General features: G+C 48.6%; 1 non-coding gene across 1 annotated transcript; it reads left to right on the top strand.

The window, feature by feature from the left end:
- The first annotated feature begins 13,613 nt into the window (after positions 1–13,613).
- Positions 13,614–13,686, top strand: TRNAV-AAC (transfer RNA valine (anticodon AAC)). The gene has a single exon. It is a non-coding gene; the product is annotated as a tRNA-Val (tRNA).
- Positions 13,687–14,048: the final 362 nt, after the last annotated feature.

A 14,048-nucleotide genomic window follows, 5' to 3' on the forward strand; every position in this document is an offset into this window, starting at 1 on the left:
GGCATAGCATTCATTACAATGAGAGCATAAATGCATTGAAAACGTGGTGAGATTATATCCAACCTTGATTTAATAGGTAGTTCTAAGTGGTGTTAAGGAGGAAGACAAGGTGAGAGCAGTTCCTTCAGGTTGTTGAGGTTTGCATCAAGAGGCACATTGGGCAATGTATGACAGCAGTAAGGGCACACACAGACTGCACCTGCAGTGGGTTCCACTCCCTCCACCCCCAATAGGAAGCACTCCCACCTCCCAGCCTGCAGCATCAGTTTAGGAGGTCAGCACAGGTACCACTGCTCAGACCTGCTACTAAGGAACCCCAAAAGACCGGGTATCAACACCTCAGACACAGTTAAACCCGACACATTTTCACGTTCCGTTCTCCTGTAGCATTTCACTACCAAGCCTTTTTCAAAATGCCATTGCAAATTTTCTAAAATATTCCCATTTGCTGTTCTACGCTGTTTCTTCCATTTGCACTCCTCACCATACCATGGGCACACTGTTCAGCCGTTCCTTCCCCAGCACCTTCCCTGCAGGGGATGCTTCACCTGCACAGAGATCTGCAGGATTCCATCCAGCCTGAGCTCAGCTCCCACCAGCAGTTCCCTGATGACTTTGGAGGAGCAGCCTTGTGGTAGAAGTGCCTGTGAGAAGGCAGGGTGCAGCCATCTCACACCTCTTTCATGTGTGCTCTCTATTTCAGCCTTCAGCTTTTCCTACAGCAACCAAAAAGCCCATGGAGCTGAAGAGCCAAGTCAGCCTGTGGCTTCCTTGGGCAGGTGTGCTCTGTTTCTATTTTCTGCTTGAGAAAGAGCAGGCAGTCTGCAGCATCTGGATCTGGAATGAGTGATAAAACCCAAAAGAAGAGGCAGGAGAGCAAAGATCTCTTTTCTCCCTCCTCACACTCCCTACAGTGCCTGCAGTCAAGCCTTTCGGTTTCTATGTTTCAGGGAAGTCCTTAAGTCTCTTCCACAGCAGCCTTTAAGGATGAGAGCTCATTCATCAAGAGCCAAATCTCAAATGCAAAGTTCATGACAGAGTGCCGAGGTACACAGAAGAAAAATAATTTTTCCCATCCCAGAAATCATTTCAACGCGTCAGAAGTTTTCCCAACTGCATGAAGATGAACTCAGACGTAGGTTCTGTTTGTGGGCTCTTTTTCTTTGCTTGTTTTGTCTCTCCAAAAGGACAGGATGCTGTGACCAGAGTTAGAGCTCTCTGGATGCATGAAGACTTTGGGGTGAAGTCCTGTTCTCAGACACACGCAGTCAGAGCACACTCCCTCTCAATTCTAGCCTGAAAACAATCTTTTTATTACTGAAGTTTCACTGAAACTGGCATGTTCCCACCAAATGTTTCAGTGGTGAGAAATAAAGAGTTCCCGAGTGAAAAGCACTGCCAAAAAAATTCTCAATCATTTCTAGCCTGAACAAATGCATTATTTTACCATCAGCAGACAAGGGTCTCTCTGTCCCATGGTGCCATAAGCTCATGCCCCAACTCATCCCCAGCAACTGGCTTGTGCACCCACCCAGCTGGGTGCCTTAAATAACCAATGCTCATCTTCAAACATATTTGTGCATTTCACATTGTATGTGCTCAAAGCAAGGAGTGTGGTTACAGGGCACAGAAAACTACTGTGACATCCTAACGGCCCTGTTACAGCAATTCCTACCCTTTTTCTTTCATACCTACACATATATGTATGCATATGCACTCATTTATGATGTGTGAAGAGATTTTGGAACTAAATCTCTCATAAATATTTACACTTCAAACCTATATGCTTTTTAAGAGAGGTGGGATCCAGGGGAGGCATGAAGATCCTCGATACCCTTCTCCAGAAACAGTTTATACAAACGTACGTATGCTTCTACCTTTAATTGCAAATAGCTTCCTTACAGAAGCGAGGGATGAAAGATTAAAATTAATCAGTCAACTGCCCTTAATTGTGGTTTATTTTGTTGGTTTAAAAATAAAAAAAAAAAAACTAAAAACAATGTCTGTTTAAACCATTTCATGCTAACTCCCCAGTATGCTGCAACTCGAGGTCTTTCTGGAGGAGGACTCCTGAAAAGGAGCTGGTTAATTTGGCACAACTGCAGCTGTGGATCTGATGAAAGATCTGGTGGATCTGAAAGAAAAGGGTAGCATGAGCCCTCAGATCAGCTGAGCTTATTTCAAACCCAGAGCAAGTAGATATTTTGGGGAAGGGGATTCTCTTCTTGATCAGATTTAGAGGGGTGGCCATTTGAGCAGTCGGGGTGCTGAGCCAGCCCTGCTCAGGAGCACCACTGCCTTCTATCCGTTGGGAACGCTGGCTGCAGTGAAGGATTTCGCACTGACATCCCCATGCTGACGCACGCCACTCCTCATTAGAGTCGACCCACAGAACTAGCAGTGCTTTGCAGCCAGAATGCAGGAACCAACCCATGCCATCTCCAGCTTTCTCCAAATGCTTTTTTCTCTCCCCAGACTCAGCACAGCACCTGCCACGATCCCATCAAAGCAGTTCCTCCAGGAAGGGAACAACCCCTGCACACAGGCAGAACTCCTCCCTCAGCTGCACCTGGAGACAGGCCAGCTGAGAAAACAAGTCCTGCTTTCTCACTGAAGAGGCGTTGGTGCTCAAAACAAAACAAAAAATCAAGCACTTCAAGAATTAAGATCTAATTAATTCAAAATAATACCTCAGTCTGAGAAGCTGCAGCATTACATACATATATCCTCCTTATGTTTCACTGTTTGCACCGTGTTGTTCCCTGGCTTTTTCCCAACTTTATTCACTCACCCTAGAGATCAATTTGTGCACCAAAATAAAGTATGATCTTATCTTCGCACTGCACAGAGCAGCAGAGCACAGTTTCTCACGGGAGGCAGGGGTTAAGGCACAGCACTGGGTGTCGGAGAAGTGCTGTTCTATTCTTGGCTCTACCACTCACTTGCTGTGGGAGCTTGTAGAGCAAGATATAGAGCAGGAATGGAGACCGTAGCCAATAAATTCCTCCCCTGAAACTTTTCCTCTTTCATTATGCATGAGAGTGAGTCTTTCCAGCATTTGTGCATACGTCTGCATGCTGGGGAAATGCAACTCAACCAACATACAGAACCAACAGAGAAAGAAAAGGAGTGGAAAACATCAATTACAAAATTTCTGAGGAAGCTTCTAATGCACTGGAACGGGACACCTACCCACACAGTGAGAGCAGAGGAACAGACTCTGTGCTGGCACAAGGGCTGGCCTGCTGTGCCACTGCTGCTGCAGGCAAGTTTTCTGGGACAGCAAACAGCACAGACTCAGGGGTGAGTCCTCCATCATAAGAGATTTTGTTTTGTTTGTAAAAAAGAAAAAAAAGGAACACATTTCGATTTTTAAACATAGAAAACTTAAACAGTACAAACAGTAGTTAGGGCAACTTGGATTCAAAACCCCAATTCAGACTGTGTCCAGATCTGGAATTCAGGCAAAGTGCCTGAACCAAGAATGACAACTCAGCTGACTCCTAGTGGAGGCAGCATCTCCATGTGCTCCAGCAGAACCTGACCAGAGAGCAATTCCTGTCAGCAGCTGGGATGTAGTGCACAGCACTGCAGCATCCCTTACCGGTTTGGGCAAATGAAAGAACAAGCAAGCACACATGTCCAACTCGATGCGTGGCCGGGGAGGGCTCTTACATCAGTGTCCCAGCTAGCAATTAAAGGGAGATTTTTGCAGCGATGGTGTTCTGTGTGTAAAATACACCATCATGGAACCAATCCATCCCAGCCATACTTATTTTTAATGGTTTTACCACCTACTCAGCTCTGTGTGCCATCCTGCTCTGCACCACGCTCTGGATGCTTGGTGCAGGCTCAGCTCGCTGGCTGACAGCTTTACCACCTGCTCCTGGATCATTTAGGTTGAGGGAAGAATATTAACCCAGATGTATGATGTTGTTCACTATTAACCTTTCTGTAAATTTTGCATATGATATATGGGAATAGCACGTACCTTATTTTAAAATGTTAGGAGTCACATGAAATCAAACGCTGACCAGTAACCTCCTAAAAGCAACTGCTGTACAGCATCAGCTCTCAAATGCCAGTAACCCTGGTCCTATTCTATAACAGAATGAAATATTTTGGCCAAGATGGAAGAAAACTGATCACCCTGAGGCTTCCTCAAACCGTCAAGTTTTCAGAAACATCTGGCCTGAAAGTCAGGGCTGCCAGGGCTCCACTAAGGCAACCAAATATCTCAAGTCAAGGCAACACTAGAAGCAAAGAGTCTCCTTACAAACAAAGCCCTGGTTCCCTCCTCCCTCGTTACACCCAATCTGTGGCTGTCTTTGTTTTGCAGGGCCCCTAACAAACCAACCTACTTGCCCAGGAAAGAGAACTCATTTCTTGGTACTTAGGAGCAATCCTTTTGGTTTCATACTTCTGAACTTGTTCTGTATTCTAATTGCTGAAATATCAGCTGGCCACGGGCTTTGATTGCTAATCTCACTGCAGTGCACATCTTGCATATAGCAGCTATTAATAAAAAATAGAGTCATAAAAAAAAAAATCAAGGCAATCTCAGAGAACGTGCAACTGAAACTGTCAGTGTACAGCGGAGGCATTATTTCAACACTTAGGTACATTAAGCATTGTATAAAACACAGGATTTCTTGGGACATATTCAGCAAAGGCAAATTTCTTTTAGACCTACTTTTTACTGATTGAATTATCAAATTCAATTTTATTAGCTTGAACTTTCTGGGAAGGAAATGATTTTAATAATGCATAAAAGGCCGGCCTAGGAGTTGGCTGTTGGCTTTTACTTGATACTTAATGTAATCTGTAATTACTACAGCAAGCTCCTACGCTGGCTGGAGCGCTAAGGTCGCTGGAAAGCCGCACTGTGTTGTGCTTGGTGCACAAGAACATCCCTCTGCACATTGATGGCTACGCCCTACAGAAGCATTTCAGTCTGTCCTTGAAGCCACAAGGAGTGCTGTCAGTCCGTGTTCTTCCTTGGGAAGCAGCACGTGATACTGAGGGATCTGCTCACAGCCCCACACCTACGTCTTTCCACCAACGTGCATTCAGTTACATCTCCTTTGGGTTTCACATTTGGTTCCCAAGTCTCCAGCCAGTGAACTTACATACCTCTCTCTTATTTACTAGCTTAAAGGCACACTTATGACATGGAAATTCCCATGAAAAAGCAGCAACAGCTGCTAAATCACAGATCCAAATATCAGATTCCAAGAGGTTGTGTGCAACCTTCTCAGTTGGGTAAGTTGCTCACAGTTACTCAGTGCCTAAGCCATGGCCAGTGTCTTATCTCTGATGCTGTTTGCTACAGCAATCAGCCCAGAAATCCAGTCAAACTGAATAGATGCATAGAAGGACCATGAGGAGAATAATAGTAAGGCACTTGTGCTTAATCACTGATGTTTTACATCACACACTTATTAAGAAAGATAACACCAGAAGACATTGCTGCACTTATTAAAAAAAAGTTACAGAACCTGGTTTGGAGAAGGCAGGATTTCACCTTTTTATGGGTTGTTCCCTTTTGCAGTAACTTCTCTTTAAACTGCATTTCTGAGCAGTCTGGAGCACTTGGCCAGAACTCAGCATTGAGAGGCACAGTTAAAACACTACCTGAACTGCCTCATATTACAAGACTAAACTGTATCATAAAAGAGTTTAGCATTACTGCACTGTAGCCAAGTCCTACAACAAAGCAGGCTTGCAAGCCAGCAAGTCACCTGCAGCTTCACATCTCATCTGCTCCAGTGACAGCACAGAGATGAACTTGAAAATAGCAGCAAAGCACTGGAAATCTTCCAGCACTGCAGTATATCCCAAAGGTTATTAAGGCTGGACTTTGCACTCAGAAGATTTCCACAAAATAGATTGGCAATTAAAACGGTGGTCAATATTAATCACAGAATTGGTAGTTTAGCTATTAGTGCACATCTGTTTGTGATCCTCACTGGATGTAAACCAACATTTTGCCCTGGTGATACAGCTTTGCTATATTAAATAAGGCATTCCCACGGGAAAAAAATCAGTATGGAAAGTGCTCTGCTGGGTGAATAAAAAACCAACTTGATAGAAGAGATAATTTTGAAAGGCTGATTAATTGGTAGATTTTTTTTTCCTATATTTCATTGCAATTTCTGTACTGGATTACATCAGTTTGACATTCTGTTAGATTTCTATACGTTTTTCAGGAAAGTTGATGAGTGAAAGGTCCCCATGCTTTCACAAGGAAAACCAGGAGCAAGGCTTCCCTTGCCATGCACTGCTGTTTGCCATTCCCTGTGCTGGATCCCTCTGTGGGTTCTGCTCCCTCCACAAGCAGTCAGAGCACTGATTGGTGAGCCAAAGGAACAGAAATGTCTCGGTATTAAAAGCACCAACAAAGAATTACCTTCACCTCCAATAAGACAAACAAGAGGCACTCTGAGATGGCTTTTTATCAAGTGTGGGTTTTTTTTCCTCCTCTTTTTGACCCTTTTGTGTGTGTGTGTGTGTGTGTGTGTGTGTGTGTAGAACATCTTGTTTTACCCTGCTGTTCACCTGTTTTCTCAGTGCAATTCACTGGTTTCACGTTTGTTGAATGATCCACTCCTCTATGGAGATGGCTGTCCCCACCTGCAGCCCTGCCCAGGGGTACCTGTGGTTCTGCTGCACCTTGCAGCTCACAGTGACAATGATGGAGGTACTTCTGGGGACCAGACGCATTTCAATTGCAGGGAAGAGTTGGCAGCATTTATTATAGCATCAATCCCTCTGAACATCTATTGCAAGTTCCAACCTGCTGCAAGACCAGCAGAGATGGAAATTAAACATTCTCATTCACGTCTAATGAAAGGAGCTTTTAAGCACCAATATGTGCAACTGCAAAATGAGACTGCCCTGTTCAGACAACAAACTGTCCCTGCACAAAGCCTCGTGCTTAGCTCTGCTGAAACTAACTCTGTTGTCAGCTCTATTGCATCACTTTTGTCACCAGAAAAACACAAGCTCAAGAAACTGAGTAACAAAGCTCACTGTATTTCTAGCCCCTAAAGAGCCAGGTCTGCAAGTTAGCCTCCTTTTTCCTTTTATTTTTCCTGTAAATAAATTAAGAAGAAAAATTCACCACTGTAAATGAAGCAACATTAATACAGAATAAAGCTGCTATTCCATACGGCAATGAGCAGCCACCTGAAAGCCACTGCTGTAATCCCCAGTAATTTTTGGGAGCCAAATCAAAGGGCTACAGAGTGCAACCTCTACAGCATGAAAAACCCAGCCAAAATAAACAGAGAAAACATGAAAACAGTGATTTTTTTTGGCATTCCCCTTAAAAGGAAGAGTTAAATTAATACATGAAAAGATCCTATCGGCTCTGAGTCATCTGAGTTATTAATTGAACACCTTCTTGGAATTGTGTAGATAAAAATGTGTGCCTTAGAGAAGGAGATAAAAGTGAAAGGAAAGGGAGAGAACTGAGCAGAGTTTTGCCAGTTCACTCCCCTAATTGTCAAGCTAAGCCTGCTCTAAGCTGCTTGGAGAAGCATAACACGAAGTGGTAACTAAAGTGCAGGCTGATGATGCAGAAGATAAAAACTTCAGGATTATACTTAAACATACTTATCTCTAGGCTCAGAAGAGGCCATAAAGCCAGCTGAATGATATAAAGCTGCTCGAAAAGACGACAAATGTATACTCCATGTGTTATAAGCAGTTCAAGCTGCTTCCTGTGATGAAAAACATGGACTGTACGGTAGACACAGCGTAGCTAAGTACAATAGATCCCATGATACAGTTGTTTAAAGGAATATTAGAGTGATGAAAGAAGTGATGGAATTCCGCTCTTTAGGAGGCTCAGAGGCTGAAGCAGAAGAGAAGGTCTGAGCGAGCAGGGCTGCACTTTCCTGGCTTTACACTGCAGAGGGCTGCATTATGCACCAGCAGCTTGCCATGCAGCCAGCCATGGAGCTGGGGGCTAAAGCCAGAGGGCTGGCAGCACTGCAGCCTCCTCCCCAGTGCCTCTGCTCTCCGTTGCATGGATGGGAACCTGTGCAGGGAATGCACCCAGCACTGCACACCTGCAGCCAGACGCAGCCTTGGGACAAACCTTCTGTCATTTATGCCAGCTTCCATCCTTCCTGCTGTATTTTGTCCCCCACAGTGCACAGAGAGGCACCCAACTGTAAGGTTGGATACCCAGACGTTGGAAAGAAACAACTTCACTCAGATGCTAATTGCTGCACTGAAATGTTTCCTACCAAATTCTCACGGATGCCAATATTCCATCATTACTGTACAGAAGTCTGATTATCTTCTCAGCAGAACCAGAGAAACACCAGCCTTTAAACTCGTTATCATTGCAAACCAGGACGCTGCGATAAAGCAGAAAACTTTGGTTTGCAGCTGTGCAATCCCCAAAGGCCCCTGACTTGGTTATAACATGGTTATAGGTGCCCACCTTCCTCGAGCACATACCTCCCACATTCACCTTTGGGAAACAAAATATACATTCCACAAAAGCAAGCAGCAAATAAGTGAGAAACGAGGAGGGCAGTTTGCCTTGCAACACACCACTGTACATTGACAAGGCCAGTATTTGCACTTCTAGTTTCAAATTATACAGTGCTTTTCTAGAAGCAAAAATGAAATGTAAGATCTCCAAATGCTGAGCTTATATTTATATATATATATGCACACAATTTTCTTTTTTTTTTTGGGGGGGGGGGGGGTGGGGGTGGGGGTGGGGAGGAGGATGTAAAGATTTCAAATTCAACCCTAACATTTATGAAGAGGAACTGAAGTTCTTTAAGTCAACAAGACAATCTCTAATTAACTTCTAAACCAAACACGACGTGAACATTATGGCTGTTCTGAGCAAGCTTGTGAAGGAATGAAAATCGTTCACGTCACATTCTTTTCTCACTTGAGCTTTGCTAGAATGTACATAAGAATGCATTTGTAATGCCTTCTCATGGAGGGATGACAACTCCTTGCGGTACCTCACTGTGTGTCTTTCACATGTTTTACTTTGAAGTGGATTTCACAACATTTTCATCAGCATTAAGCTAATTAGATTGCACGGGTTGCTATTTGACGGCAGTTCACCTGTACATGAAAACAAGGAAGTTTTTCTATATAGTTCTGGTTAGGATCCTTAACCAGGAATGATCCAACTTACCCGTTAAATTCCATAGTGCCCTGCTCAGCTCGTTTCACAAATGAATGGCTATTGCCATCTACTGTTGGGAAAAGATATTATCAGCAGCAAGAGCAAACCTAGCAGACCTTCACAGCATTGACGAAAAGCAAAACGATCTTCATCAAGCCACAGGATAGCAGCTTTCTCTACTGAAAGCTTCCAAACACGGTGTTCAATCAAACAGAGACAGAAAAAGTTAAACAGAAACTCCTAAGCCATTTTCATTTTAGGTCTGATATATTGGGAATGATACACACATCCCAACTTTACTCTCTGTTTCGCACAAGTCTGACTCTGTACAGCTTCCCCAGTCACTCTGGCTAGAGCTAAATCATGTAAAGAAAAGCTTAATGTTAAGATCCTGCTAGAGCCAAGTTATTATCACACCTGTGAGAACTGAGAATTACACCTTTCAGTGCAAGAGCCACACTCTGCAGAGCCCCTGCAGGCAAACAGCCCAGCTGCAGCCATCAGTGCCACCCCAGCACACATCAAAACCCACATCACTGCACTCTAGGAAGCTTCTTTTGGAAAAACCAACTTCCCAGTTCTGGCGTGTTGTGCTGAAAATGCTACGAACAGTGTAAAGAAAAGCACAGAAATTGATTCTGTGCTTAACCCTTCTTTGGTCCACGTTCTCAGCACAAAAAAAGATTAGATGGCATTACTTCACGGTGCCATTGTGTTTCTTTAAGATGGCAGACCTGTGCTCCTCATTGATAAGCACTCCTAAAGCAGCATCCAACCACGTGCTGACAGTGCTCCTTGTTGAGGCAAGCGACAAGCAGAATTAGGGGAGGTTCTATTAATGTTTGCCAGACTTGTCAGAAGTTAAACAGCCTTTGAATTAAGCCATTCTTTACTCTTTGATAATTGTTATTTCTCCTTAAGACAGTTTTTGTTGTCTCTTCAGCAAGGTCAGCTTGAACTGTTGTGTTAGCCTCGGTGCTGCAGCTCAGTGTTAACTCCACTGTACTCTTCTTAACAGCTCTGCACACACTGTCATCATAATCTATACTATTGTACTGTGGCACCCCATCCCTTCCTCAGGGATTTAACCCACACCAAGCTACTGCTTTTAGGTTCTGGACAGAAAAGGAGCAATTTCCCAAAGCCACAAAGAACAAAAGCCCTCTTGGGCATTTTGAAAAAGCACACAGTAGACACAACCACGCAGCAGGAATGCAGCTCTATGCACATTTCAGTATGGTGACACCATTTCTTAACACTAGCATGACAGAAATTGCTTTGTCACCTTTGGCCAAAGCATTTAGCACGTAACCAACCTGATAACACAAAAGTCATCTGAATGCCTTAAGTAGACGTGAGTAAGACATCCTTCAAAAGTTCCCCATCTGTGCCTTCCTTAGAGAACAACCTGACTTCTCTGTGCTAAGTTCCAGACAGTGACACCCAACAACAGGTAAGCCAGGACAACCCCAGTGCCCAGGTCATCAAATGGCAGCGCAGAGCCTGAGCTGCAATAAAGCACACTCGCAGTGAGCACAAGCACTCCTCCTGGACATCATCACCTTTCCACGTTGCATTGTCTCTCAGAGAGCACTGGTAAACTCAACTCAAGCTTCAAGCAAACCATTAGATTTAAAAGCAAACAAATAAACAGACAAAAATCTCTCTATATAAATAGGGATATATTAGTAGGATCACTCACGTTTTGCAGGGAAGAACATCCACTGAACGCCACGTGGTCCAAGCACTGGAACAGCTCTGCACCTCCAGGAGTTGCTTTTGCTGTTGGATGAGTTCTGCTCATAGGAGAGCCATCAGATGTGTTTCCTTTCACAGAGCCATAGACTACCTTGAGTTGAAGGGACCCATAAGGACCATGGAGTTCAAATCTGGGCTCAGTTCCTGGCTCAGAAGCAGCAGGGGGCAGATTCAGTTACATTTGTGGCGGCCTTCACAGCAAAACTGTTGCACGAAGTTTTCCTCGTTACCAGAGTCAAACAGTAATAAAGTAAACCAAGTTTTGAGTTTCTGAATATTCTGCGATACACAAATACGCAGAACACACCTTCACTTTTTCACATAGGATGGTAGTGGAAGCTCATCACCTCTTTCAGAAGCAACGGAGACAAAGTGTTCGAAATGCTGCAGGAGATCCGTTCTGGTAAAGCTTTTTTACGGGCCGATCAGAGGAGCGTTTGGAAAATGGCGGCCGGCACTCGGCCTCGCGCTGCCGGATAGGAGCCTCAAACAAAGTATCCGGTGCTGAGAGCAGCTCGGGAACAACATTTCTGCTGCCGTTACTGTGCAAGCAGAAGGAGCGCAGCCCGATATCGCCCAGCTGCTGCTACGCTTCCAGCCCTATGGATTTAAGCGCCTCGACCCGCCGGACCGGCACTTCTCTGAGCATATCGGACTTCTCCATCTCCACGTGGGCCGTGGCTTTCCACCGCCCAATTAAAACATAATTAAGCACCCAAGTTCACCGATCCTTCGTGCGGAACGGGATAAAAGCGAAGCCGAGCCCAGCAGATGGCAGCGGCCTCACGCACGTGGCGGGCGGAGGCATCGCGCCGCTCCCAGCGCCATCCGCAGGGCCGCCTTTTGTCTGTGCCGCCTTTTGTGCCGTCCCGTGCCCACGCGGCCGGGCACGGCTCAGCATACGGAGCGGGTCGGCCTCCCCTAGCGGCCCCCTCACGGTCCGCTCGTTCCACGCCTTCACCGAATGTCCCCCGCCGGGCGCCCGCGTGCTCCCTCGTTCGTTCCCTCGTGCGTTCCCTCGTGTTCACCTCTGCGCTTCTCGCCCCGAGGCGCGACACCGCCCGTCTCCCCATGACGACGCGGGGCCGCCCGCCTCCCCAGGTGACGAAAGAGCGGTCCGGGCCCGCAGCCGTACGGCTGACGCCCGGCGGGCCGCACCTGCGCGCGGACCCGGCCCGACCTCCCGCCCACCTCGGCGCGGGGCGGCCCCGCGGGTCTCCTCGCGGCGCCCAACGGCCCCAACGGCCGCTCGCGCGGGGCCGCGCGTGTCGGAGCGACGCCGTCCGCGCGCCCCACGGCGCGGGGGAGCGCGGGGGTTTCCCCGGGGGCGCCGCTCCCGTTTGCTCTGCTGGGGGCGCGGAGCCGCGCGCCGCACCTCCCGCGCGCCGCCGAGGCTGACAGAGGCGAACTCTTCGCGGCGGCAATGGCGGGTGCCGGCCGACCGCGGCCACGCGAGCGGGGACCCCAGGGCGGATCGGGGCGAGCGGACCCCTCGCTGACGTTTTTTTTTTTGGTCGCGGAGCCTCTTTCGGCCCATTACTCTTCCCTTCCCCCCCTTCGCCCCCACCGCCGCGGCGCCCCGGCCCCCTCCCGCCGCCCGCCTCCCCCTGGGGCGGCTCCCCTCGCCCGCTGAAAGTCAGCGAGTAAAACAGCGGGCGGGCGGAGGGAGCGCGGCGACAGCCACCATCAATTCCCCCGATTAGGGTTAGGCACAGCGGAGCCTTCCACCCGCCACGCGTGCCGGGGGAACCCCGCGTGGGGCTCTTGTAGCCTCCTCCGCCTACGCCCGCCGGGCGCCCATTGGCTGGGCTGCACGCTGCCGCCCCGCCATTGGCCGCGAGGAGCGGAGTGGGCGGAGAGGGGACGGCGGCGGGAGTTTGGAACTCCGCGCTCATTCGTCTCCCGCCGCACCGCGTGCCGCCGGGCCGGGCCTGGCCGCGCCCCCCGCACGCGCCCCCGCACGCGCCCCGCCTCTTCCTGTGGGCCGGGGGCTGCGGGGTCCGATCCGGGGCTGAGCTTTACGGCCCCGGATTTCGCGAAGAAAGTCGTTAAAACACGTCTCTTATCTGCCTGCACAAAGAGATGTGTGCTTGGGGTAAGGAGGAAATAACCTTGTCAAAAGTTATGATTTGAGCTGCGGATTTGCCCCGGACGCCATCATCCAGGTAGCTGTAATCTCAGCTTCTTCTCCGTGAAGCGTAAAGCTAAATACACGTTAGAGCGAGTTTAGTACAGAAATGCGTTCTGTGCACCACGTGCGGCCCAGTCCCAATCCTTTGCTACCACGACTCGGGGATGTGAGACGCTCCGGAGCCAAACTTGAGACCTTCCCTTCGGGGCAGCACCGAGCTCACCTGGGACACACGACCACCTCCCGGCACAGCCTGGCGAGGAGCCGGGCCCTCCAGAAAGACTTATGCTGGAGCAGACATAACTCCTCGGGCCGACGGGCCGTTGTCACGGACGTCATCCGTACAGCCCCCACCGCTCCCTGGATGTGACGATCTGCGCACTTTATGTATCAAACAGAAGGAACGGCAAATCTCTTCAGCCCATTGAAATGCACACCTATGGTACCGCTGCCGTGTACGGACCCGGAGCTGCGGAGCTCCGTCCGGCAGTGCGGGCGATCTTGGGCGGCGCGGCAGAACGTTCAGGAGAGCAGCTGGGAAACCAAGGCGCAAGCGGCGTTTCCGTAGTGTAGTGGTTATCACGTTCGCCTAACACGCGAAAGGTCCCCGGTTCGAAACCGGGCGGAAACACCGGCCGTGAACGGCATTTTTGCTCCTGGAAAGCGATTGCGTGCTGCCGCTGTGGTTGCGGGCCGCAGCCGCCGCTCCGCGCTGTTCTCTTAACGCCACCGTTTTTACTAAAAGAGGCGACAGGAGAAACGCTGCGGGTTCTTAGCGTTACCGCACCCACAGCCGCGCGCCCGCCACAACCGCGAGAGGCTGCGGGACTGCGCGTCGCGGCACGCCCTTCGGCACAACAGAAGCCGCGATCCGCGCCTCCCGACCTCCCGCAGCGTTCCTCGCTGCCCGGCCCCGCCGGCCCCGCTCCTCCCCGCCGCCCCCGCTCGGCGATATCCAGGCTGAGCGGCGCACCGGAAGTCCCTGGGCGGAAG

The sequence above is a fragment of the Lagopus muta genome, chromosome 9 (genome assembly GCF_023343835.1).
Source record: "Lagopus muta isolate bLagMut1 chromosome 9, bLagMut1 primary, whole genome shotgun sequence".
Taxonomy (NCBI): Eukaryota; Metazoa; Chordata; class Aves; order Galliformes; family Phasianidae; genus Lagopus; species Lagopus muta.